Source organism: Sarcophilus harrisii, chromosome 4, assembly GCF_902635505.1.
Source record: "Sarcophilus harrisii chromosome 4, mSarHar1.11, whole genome shotgun sequence".
Classification (NCBI taxonomy): domain Eukaryota; kingdom Metazoa; phylum Chordata; class Mammalia; order Dasyuromorphia; family Dasyuridae; genus Sarcophilus; species Sarcophilus harrisii.
This window is the reverse complement of record NC_045429.1, coordinates 126566963-126584255: the sequence shown is the minus strand read 5'-3', so window position 1 is coordinate 126584255 and position 17293 is coordinate 126566963.

The window sequence follows — 17293 nt, the reverse complement described above, 5'->3', positions numbered from 1 at the left end:
ACATTTTTTCATATTTATAGATGGATTTAATTTCGTGAACTAAAAATTGTCTGTTCATATCCTTTGACCATTTATCAATTGGGGAATAACTTATACTCATAAATTTGACACAATTCTTTACATATTTTAGAAATGAGACCTTTTTCAGAAAAACTGGCTGTACAGCTTTTTTCCTAGCTTTGTATTTCCTTTTTAATTTTGTTTCTGTTGATTTTGTTTATGCAAACCCTTTTTAATTTAATATAATCAAATTTTCTATTTTGCCTTTCATAATGTTCTCTAGTTCTTCTTTGGTCATATGTTCCTCCCTTCTCCAAAGATATATGTTGGACTCCAGCTCCTTTAGTGAGATGAAGGATGTGACATACCGGGGCCAGGTGGAGAAGTCCTGTTTATGGACTCTTCCAAGTTTATTGATCAGACACACAAATATATACACCTCAAATGCTCATAGCTTTGATAGAAAGTATGCTCTTTTAAAATTCCTATAGCCTAACAAAATTCTGCTATGAGGTAAATGATTAAACCCCTTAAGCCCCAGACCTTAGTTACTTAGACAAAGATGTAAATAGTTGAGATATGCATCAGAGTAAAGTTTATTATACCATTATCTCAGGTATATATTTCTCCCAAATACCTTTAGTCTCCTTGTGGACATTCTTTCCTGTTCTAAATTTAAAGGTTTAGCTTTTCCAAAGAGTAGTGTTTGTATTTTGCTTCAGTTGCTAGATTACTAATTTATTATACCAACAAGCAGTCTCTGCTATTTCAGTAGGGGAGTTTTGATGAGCTAACTCACTCAAAATCTGGAATGGAGTCATACCTCCTGGCCTTTTGCACTGATAGGTAAGCCATCTCTTGTTCTCCCAATTTGTAGTATCATCATTTATACTCAAATCATGTATTCATTTTGATCTTATTTTGGTATGGGGTGTGAGATGTATGTCTATGCTGAGTTTCTGACATTATTTTCAGTTCTTCAAGCAATTTTTGTCAAATAGTGAGTTCTTATTTCAGAAGCTAGAGTTTGGGGATTTACCAAATACTAGATTACTATAGGCCTTAATTATTGTGTTGTGTGTATCTAATCTATTCCATTGATCTACCACTCTATTTATTAGCCCGTACCCAGTGGTTTTGGTTACTGTTGCTTTATAATATAATTTTAGCTCTGTTACTGCTAAACCATTATGCTTTTTATCTTTTTTCATTAATTCTCTTGATATTCTTGCCCTTTTGTTCTTCCAGATGAATTTTGTTATTTTTGCTAGTAATGTTTTGGCAATTTGATTGATATGGCACTGAAAAGTACAGCAATATAGAAAGAATTGTAATTTTTATTATATTAGCTTGGCCTACCCACAAGCAATTGATACTTCCCCCAGTTGTTTAGATATGGCTTTATTTGTGTGGAAATGTTTTATAATTTTGTTCATATGTTTCTTGGGTAGTTTTGTAGGTCAACCTCCAAATATTTTTTTTTATCTACAGTTATTTTCAATAGAATTTCTCTCTTTTTTTTCTTTTTTGCTGATGGGCTTTGTAAGTAATATAGAGAAATGCTGGTGATTTGTGTGCATTTATTTTATATCTTTCAATGTAGCTAAAACTCTGAATTGTTTAAAGTAGATTTTTCGGATTTTTTTTTTTTTTAGGATTTTCTGAATATACCATCATATCATCTGCAAAGAGTGAAAGTTTTTTCCCACTCGTTGCCTATTCTAATTCTTTTATTTTTTCTTTTCTTATTGCTAAAGCCAACATTTCTAATACAATGTTGAATTATAGTGGTGATAATGGACATTCTTGTTTAACCTCTGATCATACTGGGAATGAGTCCAGTTTTTTAATATTACAAATAATGTTTGCTGTAGGTTTTGGGTAGATGCTAATTATTATTTTAAGGAAATTCTTTTTATCCCTATGCTCTCTAGTGTTTTTAATAGGAATGGGTGCTATATTTTGTCAAAAGCTTTTTCTGCATCTATTGAGATTATCATATAATTTTTGTTAGTTTTGTTATTGATATGGTCGATTAGGGTAATGTTTTCTGATATTAGCCATGCATTCTTGGTATAAATTCCACCTGGTCATAGTATATTATCCTGCTAATAAATTGCTGTAATCTTTCTACTGATATTTTATTTAAAGTTTTTGCATCATTATTCATTAGAGAGATTGGTCTATAATTTTATCACAACATGATTCATTTGGAAATATGTTTTATGATTGCACAAATATAATCTATTTCAAATCGCTTACCATTTTAATTAGGGAGGAGGTTAAGGAGGGAGGGTGAAATTTAGAACTCGAAGTTTTAAAACAAATGAATGTTATAGAAATGTTAAATGTTAAATGAATGTTACTCTTTACATTTAAATAGAAAAAAATATTATTTCAAAAAACAAAAGTGAAAAAAAAAAGGAAAAAGAAAAAAAGACAAAAAAGGCATGCCAGTTATGGGATAAGACAAGAAAAAGAAATTGAAGGTACAAAATTTGGCAATGAGGAAACAATAGTTTGACTTTTGTAGATGATGTAATGTTATACTTGTGTGTCCTTTTCACAAAGATCCAATGACATAATATCTTGACTAGAGCATAAATTAAATTTCAGTGAGTCAGAGTTGCACAAAGCAGTTGGTCTTACTGTCTTCCAGAGTGTTTGGAGTTTAGTGGCAGGACAAAAGTCAAGACTACTAGTGATGGCTTAGGATGCAATGGATGATCTGGATATTGTTGATGTCTGACCAAGTACTAAGCACTCCAGAGCACCTGCTTGAGCCACTTTTATGACCTTTAGAACAAATTGTTGTCATTTATCCATTCCACCAGGGAAGTTTTCACATGTTTAGGGTAGATATTCCCTCCCTATCATTTGCTACATGGCTAAAATGGACATATATTTTATATGACATCATATATATAAAATCAAAATCAAATTGCTTGCCTTCTTAAAGATGGGAGAGGGAGGGAAAAGATTTAGAACTCAAAATTTAAAAAAAAATGTTATTTTTTCATGTAATTGGAAAATATTTAATAAAAAAATAAAAATATTTTTAAAAGATTCATTACTATGTCAGATTCAGGAGACTTTTTTTTTATTAGTTGAATGCACAGGGTGAAAAAGGAAAAGAGAGTCAAAGATGACTAAGGATTTGTCCCTAATTAGGAAGTTCAAGTTCGTTCTTTCTTTCTTTACCAAAAGATCATGGTAAATTCCACATAGACTCCTTAAACATTATTTGGGACAATAGAGTTTGTATTTTCAATAAATAGTGTCACTTTATTTTTGCATGTTTTGAATTCATAAAATCCTCACTAAGTTCTTTGACCTCTTACATTTTAAATTTGAGAAGATATTGAGTATATTTTGTTTTAGATGATTGCAATTTTAAAAAGAATACTAATCTGCCTCATGGAGAGAATAAAAGTGAAATTAAAGTAGATGGATATAATATTATTTAAAATGTGCAGCTTAAAATTACATATTGAAAGCTATGGCCCATTAATGTAAATTATGTTGCAATGAAAATATCTAATTATCTCTTCTACATAACAAATAAAAATGTAAATGCTTTAATCTAATGACAATAGCATGCCTATAGAGAAGTGGGACAATTAGGAATCTAGAATAAATCTAAAAGTAGAATATTCTGTATATTAACCTAGTACAAATCTTTATGTTTTATAATATTTCTAAATATTTTGGATGCAGTCTGGGAAAACTATATAATCCACTGTGTCTACTTTAGCTATACTCATAGGTGAAATATTTCTCCACCTTCACTATATTACTGTCTATATCTTAATTTTCAAGGAGACCAATTAAAAGGCTACTAAAAAAGTATTTGTAAGAAGTAATGAGGGAATGCGTAATGATGGTGGACATGTGAGTGCAGAGAAAGAAAATTCTAGAAATGTCATATTTAGCAGATGTCTAGATATATAGGAAAGAGTTCTTTTTGTGATTTTCCCATTTTAGCATCTCTTTATTCTACAAATAGATCGACATAATCTAAGAATTAATAAGCCTCGTTCTCAATTCTCATGTGAAAGAGACTAGTATATTGTCATAAAGATTTTCAATCTAACATCCTTTGAATGTCTAACTATTGAAAATATGTTATAGGTCCAAGTAAATAAAAATTTACATGATAAAATGGAAAACTGATGTGATATTGATTAACAGATTAAGAACTTGTGAACTTTTTGGTTGTTGTTTCTCCCACAAATATTTTCTTTATTTTCTGTCATCTTGGTCTGAAGTCCTTTTCAGCTTTAACATTATAGTATAGAAAGTCTGGAGAATCACAAAAACAGCTTGGAGAGGGATGAAGACCTTTCTTTAGATGAGTCTTTAGTACTGGATTGTTATCATTATTTGTTTAATAAGTATATGTCATGCAATTGAGCAATTTAAAATTCACTAATATCTATAAATAAATGTGTTTTTTAATTACATGATTCTGCAACTTCATTAATGTTTATTCTCTTGACACTACTACTGATAATGATTTATAGATGCCATATTATTTTCTGTGATAATTGTACATGTGATCCTTTGAGAACAAATTACTAAATACATGGAAGGTTTTCCTTTGGGATTTTTTCTACTTCATAAGTACCTGCACAACACTGAGGTTTTATATCTATTATTCTATTATAACCCAGTCCAATCCATCAACCCTACACATTTATTAAATATTTAACTGTGTAATTACCCTGCCAAATACATACCAATTCTAATCCCAGATGATCTGAAACTATATAGAGATGCAAAGAAATGCTTTCTCTTTTTAACCTTTCATTTCTTTTTTCTTCAATTTCTATCTTTATCATTTGTGCCTCTTATTATTATTGGTAATATGGTGAAATCTACTTACACCCATGATACCCTATTGTTCTTTGGTTTACCTATGACATTGATTCTTATGAAACTGTGGCATTTCCTAATTTTTGGCCATTTCGAATCAACTTCTTGAGTATTTCAAATGTAATTAAATTACTTACACTTATTTTTAAATGCTATCTGAACATTAGTAAGCAGAAGGGTTAGAAAGTAATAAAATATTTTACATTTATCTGTGTAACCACAGTGCCAAATAGAATATGATCCCAAGTGGGCTACAAAATCAGCCTCAGAAATTGAATTCACACTTCTTTGTCCTTTATGTCTTTAATATACCATGAGTTGGATGCCACCTATTTCTCTAGAACTCAAGAGCCTTTATCATCTTTTCCCACCAGTAAGGATGTGTGACTTGTTAAATAATTGGCTGAGTATCAATAGCATTTTTCAGGGCAATTAGGTTTTGGTTCTGCAAAAACAATGGAAATGCTCTTATGGTTAAAAGAAAACAATTATCTTTTTCTTACAAAGGAGTATCTAGGTGAAATATGTTTCTCTTCATCTTAAAAATAGATATCATTTTGATATTTTTTATTTGAGTAGAGACTTAAAAGTAAATTCTAAAAAGTAAGATGGCTCAGGTTGTAATATCAATTTCCTATTAAAATGAATATTAGACTTTACAGTCAATTTCTAATTTAGTTTGAAAATCTATAGAAACATTTGGACTTTTTACCAATTTAGTGGAGTCAGTATAAATATATCTGATTATAGAGATAGGGACAGAGACTATTTAACTGTGATTTCCAAGGAATAGAAAACTCCAAGCTGGGAAAACTACCTTTATCCATATATCTTCTCTAAAGTTTTAGAGATCCAGATTCAGCTTTGAGGTATAGAGTCTTAAAGAGGAAAATAACTCTGAAAATTAGAATATTAGAATTGGGCAAGAGAAAGCCAGTGAAGCTATGCTACAAAGAAATAACAAAACAGTATATAAAGAATGGAAAAATGGAATAAAATGTGAAACATCTTATAAGACAACAGATCTGGAGAACAGGTCAAGGAGAAAAAATATAAGAATAATTGGACTACCTGAATGCTGGTACCAAAAAAAAGGACCTTGAAACAATAATGCAAGAAAATTGTCCTGGAGTGATAGAACATGAAGGGAAGGTAAAACAACAACAAAAAATCTATCTATTACCACCTCAAAGAGATCCTTTGTGGAAAACACACAGGGGGGTATTATTGCCAAATTTCAAAACATATATATATATGTAATTATCTATTATATTCCATTATCCATATATTATCCATTTATTGAATTATCCATAATATTGAATAAAAATAATGGACATTCAACAAACTTGTAGATTTTTAGGACTTTCTTTCAACTAAATCTGAACTGGAGAAAATTTAACATATAAGAGCCAATATCAAAGACTAATTTCAAAGAACTTAACATGGACAAGTTGTTTATGTTTTTTACATGGAAATGTATACCATATATCTAAAATTGACATTAGCATTTGGGTACATCAAAAGAAAGATTGGAGCAAAGTTGAGTATGATCTGATTCTAAAAAAGCTAAACTTCCTAGAAAAAGGTAAAAATAGTAATTATGTTAAACAAATGCAGTGCAGAGAGAGAATAGACACAGAGCCATTAAAGGAGGAGAGGAGGGCTCATAGTTCTGAAAATCTGTTCCTAATTAAATAGGTTAACACTACATATATACTATGAAAGGTATAGCATTCTCCAGAATTTATGAAGAAATAAGTGGGGAGGGATGTGCAGAGGGGGAAGCAAAGAAAAGGGGAAGAAGATAAAGGAGCATTTCATGGGCATGAGTGGTTAAGTAATAGCAAGGCAAGTTAAGGAGTAGAATAAAAGCGGAAGAGTTATCAGGAAAAGGAGAGAAAAGATAAGTCAAAGGTTCAATCAAGTGAGGAATCTACATTATATGTCAGCCATACTAATCCTGTTTTAGATGCATGTTTACATATGGATAAATGCATATATTATATATGTATGTGTATGTATTTGTCTCAAAATGTAATTGAAAACATAAAACCATATGTATGCATGTTACTCTATGCAGGTATATATAGATATATGTATATATGAGTTGGTCTGTGGATGGTTATAAAACATATATATATATGGGAGTGTGGGGTATGGTGATGTGGGGGTATATGTGTATGTATGAATATATCTATATTTATATCTATATAAATAACACATATATATATATATATATATATATATATATATATATATTAAGCAGGCTTAATTATAGCCTGTTTTGGGGAGTGAGGAGGATGAAAGGGGGAAAAAGAAAAAGTAAAAAAAAATCTGCAGTGGAGAACAAAAGAATAACCTACAATGAAGCAAAGGAAAGAGAGATATTCATAAATATCTTGAACTGGTAATTTATTGGTATATATTTGATTCCTCTCTGATGTTCTACTGGGCACTTGACAATGTTCTGTTTTGTATTGTATTATTTTCCTTTTCTGTTTTCCTTTTTTCAAGTTCTGTTTTTTAATAAAATAAAAAATAAAAACAAATGATTATGCAATTTTAAGATGACATCATCTTCATCTCTGCTTGAATAAGCAGAACAACATGCCCAGAATTATTTAACTTCCCTTGTTTTCCTTTGACTTTCTGATCAGAAAGATCACTGAGCTCTTCTTCATGAATCAATTCCAATTTTGCCTTTGAACCAGAGAGACAGTGTGGTCCAGTGACAAAAAGTTATATTTATACTTAGTGAATTCATATTACTGCATGACTGTGTCATTTCATACCTTTGTGATTTTAGTCAAGTCGCTCACTTCCCTGAGTCTTGGTTTATTCATTTACAAAGTGATTAATTTTCAACTCTATATCTATAATCCTAATAATCAATTGCCAAAAATTTTTGAAGCATTCTATAATGTTCACATTTTTTTCTACTACCAAATATCTCAGAGAATCTCTGGGTTGTCCAGGGCTAATGGAATGTTGTAATGATTCAGAAAATTCAATTCTCAAATTTCCCATAATGCCATTGTTCCTCCCATTCTCAACAAACAACACAAATTAAATTTTTCTCATTTCTTTTTCTGTAATATAGGAATAGGAACTCCCAGATGAGGAAACTCCCTCTCTCAAGGATATTGACACCTCTGCAATCTATAGTCTTTTAGATTTGCCGAGAAAATTAAGAGATGAAGCAACTTACCTAGGTCACATAGCCAGTATGTGTCAACAAGATAAAACTTGAACCCAGGCCTTCCTGATTCTTTAGTAACTTGGCAATGTTGCCTCTTAACTATTATGTAGTTAATATAACTCAATAATTCTTAACACATAATTTTAGTAAATTTCAGGTTGCTGACTTTTAGAAAAAATTAAGGCTACATTATTTGCTCATGGAGCACCATTGACAGGTAAGAATTCAATTAAATATCATTATTAATATTGATAATAATAGCTAATATTCAAATAACACTTTAAAACATATGACTTTTAAATAGATGAGCTCATTCAAATTTCATAATAACCAAATGAATCCTATAGGTACTATTGACATTGGTGGGGAACCAGAAAAGGCATCCTGTAGAAGATTATGCCTAAGCTGAGTTTTAAAGAAAGTCAGGAACCATTAGAGTTGAAGATTAAAAAGGAGATATGGGGAACAATTAGCGCAAAAGTGCAGAAGAAAGATTTAGAATCATATGAGAGGAAAAACAAGGAGTTCAGTGTAGCTGGATTATTGAATGTGTAGAGGAAAATACAATATAAGAATATTTGAAAGATAAGAAGGGGCAAAGTTATAGAGTTAAATGTCAAACAATAGACTTTATATTTCATCCTGAAGGTAATGAGAGCCCCACATATTTATTAAACTTAAAATATATTGAATAGGCTCCAAAATATATTCCTTCTTTTATATCTGTGCATCTTCTACTTTTGTAAAGGAGTAGAGTAGAAGTGTCTTTAAAAACCCTTTTCTTTGGGGTTATGTTTGTTCTTTCTAATTTTGTAAGATTTACTTGTAGTTATTGTGTACATGATTTTCTTGGCTTTGCTTAGTTCACTCAGCATGAGATCATGCTTCTCTGTATTCATTCCTTATTTCTAAAAGTACAATAATATTCCATTATATTCATGTACCACAATGTTTAGTCATTCCCCAATCAATGGGCATCTACTTTTTCCCAATTCTCTGCTGCCACCAAGAGTGCTGCTATTACTATTTTGACACCTATAAAGACTTTCTTTTTATCAATGACCTTGAAGATATATGTCTAGTACTTCAATCTTTGAATCAAAGCATAATTTCATATTGCAAAAATATTTTTATAAAGTACAGCATTCAAATGTGTTAAAAACTTAAAATATAGGCATGAAAAAGTAATTTTAACATAAAAAAATTATCTAAACCCCAAAGCCAGAATTATGTAAAAAGATTAGAATTTTTTCTAATAAATATAGGAGAAAAGTAAGTACTCTCCATTTTCCACTGTTATTCTCTTTCACTTTGAAATGCCAATTGCAACAGGAGATGATTGAGAAGAAACACATTTATGTAGCATATACTTTGTGTCTGGTAAAGTGGCAAATTTGTTTAAAAACAAATATTTTCATTTGGTCCTTATAGCAAACATGAAGTGTAAATGCTATTATTATTTCCATAATACAGTTGAAAAACTGAGGCAGACAGAGATTAAATGATTTTTCCAGGGTCATAGAGCTAGTTAGTGTGTGAGAGTTGATTTTTACTCAGCTTTTCGTGACTCCAGATTCAGTTTTCTCTCCTCTATACCTCTAGCTGCCTAAATGGGATTAGGGACATAAAAAGGCATTGGGAGACAAATAAAAAATTAAACCATCCCTGTCTATTTGTTGATACTATAGTTTTCTTAGAAAATTCTAGTAAATCTACAGTGAAATTAATTGACATAACTAATAACCTCAGTGAAACTATAGATCATAAAAAAAAAACTTACAAAAGCTAACAATATTTCTATGTAGCAGTCACAAAATTCATAAGGGAATAAATGAAATGGATGTCCCATTCAAAATAATTACTCAGTACATAATATATCTAGGAGTTGATCTACACAAACATAATTATTATTATATAAAAATAGTTACAAAAAACTCCTCACAGGAATAAATAAAATTTAAATAACATTAGAATTATTCAGTGCTCATGACTGGGATGTCCCAAAATAATAAAAAGGACAGTTAGCTAAGTTAATTTACAGATTGAATGATATGCCTATCAAATTACTAAAAGGACACTTGAAAGAGCTAGACAAAATGATAATTAACTTGGAGAAACAAAAGACCTAATATATTAAGAGAAATTATGAAAAAAGTTAAGAATGAAAGAGGAATATCATTACCAGATTTTAAAGTGCAGAATAAATCAGTAATTATGAAAATTATTCAGTAATTTAAAAAAAGATAGATCAGTTAAATAGACTTGACATAGAATAATCAGAAAGAATTAAACTCAGTAACTCAGTATTTTATAAATCCTGGAATATTAAACATATTATTTGTTATATGGAATAACTCTCTAAAAGAGAGAAGAGTGAGAAATTCTGTTGATATAAAGAATAAAAAGATGCCAATTAGATTATTTTCAAAAGGTCTTTTCTATATCTATTGAAGTAATATTATAGCTTTGGGTATATTTGGCTTTAAAATGAAGATATTGTTTTATTAATGTTAATCCATTCTTACATTCCTGGTGTAAATCCAATTTGATTATATTAAATGATTTTTTGGATACATTTTAAAAATCTTTTGGCCAAGAACTTTAAAAAAACATTACATTTTAAAATTTTAAATCTTCAATGATATTGGTCTATAGCTGCTTCCTTTACCATTTTTCACTTTAGGCTTTAAAATAATATTTATTTCATAAGAGGAATTTGGTAAAGTGTCTTCAATTTTGGAGACTAATTTGATTTGGATTTGGATTGAATTTTCTGTTAAGTCCATCTGGATCCTTCTCTCTCCTCTTCAAATCATATTTATAAAGTCAACTTCTTTTTAAAGAAATTTTATTGTTCACTATGTCTAGCTGTAATACATATGTATATATACACACATATGTATATTATAAAATTATTTCTTTTAAGATCTCAATTTGGTTGCTATATAACTGTGTACAGCATAATAGATTCAAGGAATTCTTTTTATTCCTCTACTTACGTTTCCATCTCAGTCATTTCCCATTTTATTAATTTTTCTCCCTCTAATTAGATTGGTTAAAGGTTTATCAACTTTGTTAGTTTTGTTTTTTCCCAAAGGATGAACCTTTAGTTATATCAGTTCTATTTTCTTTGGTTTTTACTTATGCTCCTCTAAATTTAAAACTTTTGTTTTTGCTTATTTGTATTTGCATATATTTCATTTTAAAATCTTTTTAGTTGTATATACACTTCATTTAATCCTATCTTTATTTCTTTTGTTGGTATATGCATTTTATGACTACTGAGGAATGTTTTAACTAAGCAGTATAAGACCAAAAAATACTCATGAAAAGAGAAGTGGTCAAAGAACATGAACAAATAGTTTTCAAACTGGTCTACGAACAATTCCCTAAGTATCTTGTGCTTTCTTATAATTCTTTTATGACATTCTCTTTCTTTTCCAACCTAGTGTATCCGAATCTTATTTACTCTTTGATATTGAACTTCCTCTGGGATCACTCTAGAAATTATTCCCACAATGACTTCTCCCTCTTCTAAACTCACATATTATGCTACTCTTTGAGTGTTACAGTATTCATTATACCACTCTTTTGTAGTTAAATTGTCAGCTGACATCATTTGACTATAATTTAGCTATGTACTTAGCTTATAAACTTTTTGAAAGCAGGAGAATACCTTGTATATGGTTGTGTTCTTTTAAAGCATCCATCATAGTTCCTAAAGCATCCATTCTCAATTAGGTGCTATGACAGAGTGAGAAAAGAATCTTACTTCATCAAGGTAAGACCTGGAAAACATTTAAAAATTAAATGGGATATAGAATATGTAGAAACTGAGGCTTTACATCCTTCTTATATGCAAGGGCCCTCAAACTTTTTAAATAGGAGGCCAGTTCACTGTCCCTCAGACTGTTGGAGGTCCGGACTATGGTAAAAACAAAAACTTTGTTTTGTGGGCCTTTAAATAAAGAAACTTCATAGCCCTGGGTGAGGGGGATAAACGTCCTCAACTGCTGCATCTGGCCCGTGGGCCATAGTTTGAGGATGCCTGTTATAGGTTTGGGGAACTACAGTTAGTTGACCTTAAGGATGGAGCATAAGGTATGATTATTCCTATCTTTTTTCACTAAAGGAGAAGTTCTTCAAGTATTGTATTTGTGCCTGATCTTTAGTTAGAAGGACAAAATTTCTGATATCATTTTGGACTTTTTGAGAACAAAAGAATCCACAATAGCATTTGGAAGTACAAAAAAAATTACTATTCTACAGGTTTTAGAGGGGGGAAAAGAAATAGTTATATTCATTCTTAGTGTAGTTTATTAAAAAGGAATAGTTTTTAGAATCATTTAGAAGCAATTTGTTAATGCTGTAAAATGAATCTTGGCCAACTGTTAGGTTTGGAGATGAAGCCAGATTTGAAAGCTTATGCTAGGTCTTTGAATTAAATCTTACAAAACAAAACAGAAAAAAATGCCTGCAAAAGGAAGGAGACACTAAATTTAGTTTTGCTTGTAAATAAAAAATATCTTGGAATCCAAACACATATGCTTTATGTTAAACTTTTCCCAGATTAGCATAATCAGAAAGTAGAATTTGTTAATTCCAGATCAAGAGAAGAGTTCTAAGCCCATCTGTTTCTCAGCAAAAAAATGAGACTCTATTATAGACTCAGTGAGAACAGTGCTCATCGCCATTTTAATAATTTCATCCTTTATGTAGCACCTCTCATCCAAAAGGATTCACAGCTTACTCCAGGCACTGTAAGTATCCATAACCCACTTTGGAGGGGAATGTGGCAGCTGTTTACCCAGCAATATTAAACAGCAATTTGGGAAAGGGAGTAAAGAAGAATATTGCATGCACATAATAACATGGAGGAAATGTTGAATATAATTGCCTGAAATAGAACAGGACTGAGACTAATACCCTTAGATTTCTGAAAAGAAGTTGGGGGACCTCCTTTTTCTCTTTCTTCCAAAAGAGATTTTATTCTACTGTTTCTTTCTTCTAACCTGAGCTTTTTTTTTTTTAAATCAAGTTTGATCCTGAAACACCTGTTTCTGATTATCAGCATTAGTGGACACTTCTTCATGGTCTTTTTTTATCAGCCGTGAGTATGCCCAACCTCTGCTGAGACATTGGGGAAGAAACTGAATTGGCATAAAAATAATTAGTATCATCAAAGAACTACTCCTGAATTTCTATATTTTAACACTTTAGGGATTTATAGTTTCAGTATTCATAGTACTCCTTGCAAGAGACACATAGTCAGGACCTTCCTGGATTTGCAAACTATAGGAATAGCCATTGAAAATATAGGATCACACATGTGCAAAAATGTTTGTAGCAAACCTTCTTGTAGTGGAAAGAAACTGGAACTGCGTGTATGTCCATCAATTGGAGAATGGCTGAATAAGTTATGGTATATGAATGTTATGAAATATTATTGTTCTGTAAGAAATGACCAGCAGGATGATTTCAGAGAGGCCTGGAGAGACTTATACGAACTGATGCTGAGTAAAGTGAGCAGAACCAGGAGCTCATTATACATGGCAACAAGATTATATGACTCTGATTGACGTGACTCTTATCAACAATGAGATAATTCAGACCACTTCCAATGGTCTTGTGATGATGAGAGCCATTAGCATCCAGAGAAAGGGCTATGGGGCCTGAGTGTGGATCACAACATAGCATTTTGACTTTTTGTTGTTTGCTAACATTTTGTTTTCTTTCTCATTTTTTTCCCTTTTCGATCTAACATTTCTTGTGCAGCATGATAATTGTGAAAATATGTATAGAAAAACTGCACATGTTTAATATATGTTGAATTACTGGCCATCTAGGGAGAGGGAGGGAGGAAAGGGAGGGGAAAAAATTGAAACACAGGTTATGCAAGGGTGAATGTTGAAAATTATGTATACATGTTGAAAATGAACAGCCTTAATAAAAAAAATAGGGTCATCTCTAGCTCAAGATGATCCAATGGAGTTGTACTTTTATTGCCAAATCTTCTAAGACTTGAAATCATAATCCTATCAAATATACCTACTCTGCATTGGGATTGTTTTGGACATCACCTGACATCTCCTAATTTACAAAAATTAAAGAAAAAAATAAAATTGTATTACCATTGGTCCTCTTTCCTGCCCAAACCAATCTGCTTGTTTGTTTGTTTTTTGAGAAATGTGATTGTACCAGTCTATATTCAGCATATCCCAATGAGCAGGTTATGTCTTTATTGAATGAGATGAGGAATTTCAAATTATAAATGTTTACTTAGGAGGTGTTTTAAGATGAATATTTCCCCTCCCCTGTCCAAAAAGGGTCTGATGAAATTTTCCCTAAAAGTCAATAAAGCCCAGACTTGACTGTATCTCCCTTGATTCAGATTCCTAGTGACCTCTTAAAGTATTATTGAGGCTTCTTAGTCACTCAGAGGGGTAAGAGGTCCCATCCATATGAGATCATTGCCTTTTAATCTCCGTGGCTAGCTGAGAGCACTTGGGTCACCGCAGCCTGCTTTGTTTATAAGACCTGTTTCCTTACAGAGAAAAGGGAGCTACATATAGCCATGCTAGTTCTACTCTATATACATTCTATATTTGGTCCAAGCTCCTTTGGTCTTCTTTTGCTAATTGTCTAATAACTATGACAATAATTGACATTTATGTAGCATTTTACAAATATCATCTCATTTTATCCTAACAACAACTCTGGGAGATATGTAACTGCTATTATTATTCCCCAGTTTACAAAAGAGGAAGCAGAGGCAAACAGAATGACTTGCCTAGGTCACACAGGTAGTAAGTGTCTAAGGCAAGATTTTAGTGTGGGTCTTCTTCCCTCCAAGTCCATCACTCTATAGATTGTACCATGTAGCAACCTCTGAATGTGTCATTTCATTCCAACATAAAACTTAAACCAAGAGGTATTGATGTCAGAGCTATCCCTAATGGGTAGAGTCAAGAGTTCATATCTAAAGAAATTACCCACATTCCCAAAAACAATAGAAATAAAACAGAAATGTTAACTTAGGAACAAAAAATCTCAATTATTGAAGGGACCTCAGAGGCTCTTTGGTGTATCCTCTCCAACAAATATACCCTAGATATGGCCATTCAGCCTTTGCTTAGAGACTTCTAGTGCAAGGTCCTTCTCTGTACTATGAACTCTACTGATTGTTAGTTGCTTTATTTTATTTATTTTTCTTTTTTTTGTATTAGACTTGTGATTTTATTTTTGTAGGTCATCCAGTGAAATTAACTTTCCCTACCTCCTTTGCAATTTATAATCTTAAAGATCACCTAGTAGTAGTGAAAATTTAAATAATTTTCCAGGATCATACAGATAATTAAGTATAAATGAGGTAAAATCTGAATTCAGGTTCTTTTGACATTGACGCCCCTTTTTTATCCACTATGGCAAGCATCCTCTCCTGCTACATATAAAGATAAATAACTTCCTGCCCTCAAGATATTTGTAGTAGGATCAATAGGCTATGATGCAAAAGATACATGAAATTGTGTTTGAGAGGTAAAAACAGTCACCTCCCTTTCCTCTGTCCCATGCCATAGACAAAGGTACGGCTTGATTTGCCTAAGAAGACTATATAAGCATGTATTGTGCAGCATGGAATGGAAGATAAGGAAGGAGTAGAAAGGGAAAAAGATACATGTAGAACTTATTTAAATAGAACAAGTCAATGAGATATTGAACAAAGGAATTATCAGTGGGAATAGAAAGAAGGGGCAAGATTCAAGATATCCAGGAATCAATAAGACTTGATTGTTGACTTCATGTTAGGGATAAGGAAGGGGGAAGAATCAAAAGTGATTTTCTTATTATAAAGCTAGGAACTGTGAAGATGGTTATACCATTGAGAGAAGGAAATAAATCTGAATTAATAGATTTTGGAAGAAAATTATGAGTTTTATTTCTAAACATATTAATTTGAAATTCTGGAAGTACATTAAAGTGAGGATGCAATCATATCATTTGCTTGCTTAGTAATCAGATTCCTGGTATAATTAACCCAGTGCAGATGGGGGGAGATTTATATCAGGTCCTGAGTAGTTATTTTAGTAGTGTAATAATTAATCTCTGACAAAGGGTCACCTTCTGGTAGTGGCAGCAATGTCCTGACTTCCTGCCCTCATAAAGGTTAAGCAAATGTTTCTTTTTTTTTCCCCTTAAAATGTATTGAAACAATATTCCAATCTTGACTGACTTGGGCCATCACTTCATGGCTGACAGAATTAAAATATGCATGAGGAACTCTAGGATGGCTAGGTTGGTGCACCATATTGAGCAACAAAGAAGGGGAGCTTCTCTCAGCTGAATTAAAAAAAATCGGTGTGCCCTACCACAGTTTGTAACAAGAGAGTGATAGCTATCTCTTTATCTATAAATATCTATAAATAAATATCTATAAAATAAAAATCCATAAAATGTATATATATATATATATTATAAATAATCTATCTATCTCTATATGTGGGGAGAGACAGAGACAGAAACAGAGATAGAGAGATAGAGAAAGAAGAGACAGAGATAGAGATAGGGGGAGATTGCTTCACAATCTGGCTTGGGCTCCAAAACAAATAGATCTTAATATATCATGTTAAGTACATATAGGACATATAGAAGATGATTCTCTGTTTAAGGACAAATCATGATCTTATTTTTTAAATTGGATTTATCCCTTGAAAAGTTAGGTGGGGGAAGACTTCTACTGTCTTTCGTATCTTTTATCATTTGAAAAAGAGGAGATACATGATACTACTTATGAATTTTAAGGGATGTTAAACTGATCGAGCCTGGATCCTAGAATGCAATCTGATGACTGGAAGTAGTAGAAATATGAAGATCAAAGTCTTCTAATGTTATCTTTTCATGCTGATTTCTTCTTTATACTGTAAAGTCTAAACTTTATCTACTATATAATCTGCTATAGAGGTTATAGTTGAAGTTATAGTAATAAATAATAATATTCATGTAATGTTTTAAATTTCACAGAGTTTCTTACATAATTGATTTGAGCCAACAAACAACAACCCTATGAGCTAGGAACAATTTGTTTAATTTACAGCTGAAAAAACTGAGATATATAGAGGCTGAGTGATTTGCCTTGTTATACATTTATTAGGTGTCAGAGATGGTATGACATCACTAAGGAATTTGTGGAAAGAAGAAAAAAAATATCATTTCAAAAATACA